This window comes from Erinaceus europaeus, chromosome 16, assembly GCF_950295315.1.
Source record: "Erinaceus europaeus chromosome 16, mEriEur2.1, whole genome shotgun sequence".
In the NCBI taxonomy this organism is placed as follows: domain Eukaryota; kingdom Metazoa; phylum Chordata; class Mammalia; order Eulipotyphla; family Erinaceidae; genus Erinaceus; species Erinaceus europaeus.
This window is the reverse complement of record NC_080177.1, coordinates 4,590,094-4,593,180: the sequence shown is the minus strand read 5'-3', so window position 1 is coordinate 4,593,180 and position 3,087 is coordinate 4,590,094.

Below are 3,087 nucleotides of genomic sequence, written 5' to 3'. Positions count from 1 at the left end.
CTGCCTCAGTTTCTATCTTTCCATGCAATAAATAAATACGCACTCTACCAAGAGAGCCATCTCCTGGTCCCAATGGTATTAGTTTTGTTTGTTTGTTTGTTTTTATATTTATTTTATTTATTCCCTTTTGTTGCCCTTGTTGTTTTATTGTTGTTGTTGGATAGGACAGAGAGAAATGGAGAGAGGAGGGGAAGACAGAGAGGAGGAGAGAAAGATAGACACCTGCAGACCTGCTTCACCGCCTGTGAAGCGACTCCCCTGCAGGTGGGGAGCCGGGGTTCGAACCTGGATCCTTATGCCGGTCCTTGTGCTTTGTGCCACCTGCGCTTAACCCACTGCGCTACAGCCCAACTCCCCAATGGTATTAGTTTTAACCCTCAGGTCAAATCTCCTTTATTAGATACTTAAGTTAGCAAAGGTAGGGCATGGCCCCTGCCCTCAGTTGAGACAGGAACAATGCTTGATGTTCAGACAGTTACAAATAGAAAACCAAGTCTTTGCAAGGACGAATTTCGGGCTGTCTCTAACCAAAAAATAAATAAAGATAATATAAAAAACCTTTAAAAAAAGGTGAGTGGGCTACATTAGCATGAGATAACCCTAATTTTCTTTTTTTTTAATGTTTTATTTATTTATTTTATTTATGAGAAAGATAGGAGGAGAGAGAAAGAACCAGACATCACTCTGGCACATGTGCTGCTAGGGATCAAACTCGGGACCTCATGCTTGAGAGTCCAAAGCTTTACCTCCTCCGGGACCACCTCATTTTCTTTTCTATAGAGAGGAGAGGGAGCTTGCCACCAACTCTGACAAAAGACTTTGTTTTCTTTTTTTTTTTTTTAATATTTATTTATTCCCTCTTTTTTGCCCTTGTTTTATTGTTGTTGTAGTTATTGATGTCATCGTCTTTGGATAGGACAGAGAGAAATGGAGAGAGGAGGGGGGAAGACAGAGAGAAAGATAAACACTTGCATCCCTACTTCACCAGTCATGAAGCTTTCCCCCTGCAGGTGGGGACCAGGATCTTGAACCTGGGTCCTTTTGCACTGTAACATGTGTGCTCAACCAGGTGCGCCACCACCTGGCCCATAGCCCACTCATCTAAAAAAAAAAAAAATTTATTGAGGAAATGCTGATTTTATAGGACATATCACTGGGATCCACATCTCCCCAAGAGAAATGTTAGCACACATCACCCACTACCAAATCATCCCCTTGAATCTAGGCTGCTGGGCTCCCAAACCAGTTTCACTGGCCATAATGTCTTACCCTGCATTTTCCTTTTCTTTCTTTCTTTCTTTCTTTCTATTCTTTTTTTTTTTTTTTTTTTTTTGGCCTGCAGGCTCATTCCTGGTGTATGAATCCACTGCTCCTGGTGGCCATTTTTTCCCATTTCATTGGATAGGACAGAGAGAAATAGAGGAGGGGAGATGGAGAGAAACAGATAGATACCTGAAGACCTGCTTCACCACTTGTGAAGCTACCCCCCCTCCCGCAGGTGGGGAACCGAGGGCTCAAACCCAGATCCTTGCACTTGGTACTGTATGTCTGCTTAACTGGTTATTGTTGGATAGGACAGAGAGAAATCAAGAAAGGAGGGGAAGATGGGGAGAGAAAGACAGACACCTGCAGACCTACTTCCCTGCTTATGAAGTGACTCCCCGGCAGGCAGGGAGCTGGGGGCTTGAACCAAGATCTTTAAGCTGGTCCTTGAGCTTTATACCATGTGCACTTACCCTGCTGTGCTACCGCCTGTCCCCCTTAATATTTTATTTTAGTGATAGAGCTACAGAGAGAAAGATACACAGAAAAAGACCAATGCACTGCTTAGCTCTCTGTCTTATGGTGATGTAGAGGGATTGAATCTGGGACTTCGGAGCCTCACACATAAGAGCTTGTTTGCAGAACCATTATGCTATGTCCCCCACCTTTTTAATTTACATCTCTTTTTCATTATTTGTTATTTTTAAGTATTTACTTATTTATTCATTCATGAGAAAGATAGGAGGAGAGAAAGAACCAGCCATCACTCTGGTCCATGTGCTGCCGGGGATTGAACTCAGGACCTAGGACCTCATGGTTAAGAATCCAGTGCTTTATCCACTGCGCCACCTCCTGGACCACATTTTTATTTTTTATTATATAGAAACAGAAATCGTGAGGGAAGGGGGAGATAGGGAGGGAGAGACAGAGAGACACCTGCCTCACTACTGTCCTGCTTCACTACTTATGAAGCTTTCCCTCACACAGGTGGGGAAAGCGGAGCTTGAACTTGGGTCCTTGCCCATGGGAACATGTGTACTCAACCAGGTGTTTCACCATTTGGTCCCTGAAATTTTTTTTAATATTGATTTTTATTTTAATGAGAAAGATAAAGAGAAGGACCAGAGCACTGCTCAGCTCTGGTTTATAACCTGGAACCTTAGAGCCTCAGACATGAAAGCCTTTTGCAGAACTGTTATGCTTTCTCCCTAGTCCCTGAAATAAAATTTTTAAAGATCTCAGTTTAGGGACTAGGCAGTGGTGCACCATCTTGAGTGCACAATACCATGAACAGGGACCAGTGTTCAAGCCTCACTCCTCACCAGCAAGGGGGACACTTTATGAGCAATAAAGCAGTGCTACAAGTGTCTCACTTTCTCTCTCTCCTCCTCATTCTCCTCCTTTCTCAATTTCTCTGTCCTATCAAGTTAAAAAAAATCTCAAAGGGCTTAGGAGACAACATAATGGTTCTGCAAAAGATTCTTGTGCCTGACACTCCCAGGTCCCAGGTTCAATCACTAGCAACACCATAAGCCAGTGCTGAGCAGTGCTCTGGTCTTTGTCTCTATCTTTCTCTCTGTATCTCTCATTAAAATAAAATAAAGTAAAATAAAATAAAATCATTTAATTAAAAAAAAAAATCTCAATTTGGGGACCTGGTTGAGCCCACACATTACAGTGCTAAGCCCCTAGTCCCCAACTGCAAAGGGAAAGCTTTGAAAATGGTGAAGCAGTGTTGCAGGTATATCTGTCTCTCTCCCTCTCTCTTTTTAAAAATATTTATTTATTTTTTAATTTTATTTATTTATTTATTCCCCTTTTGTT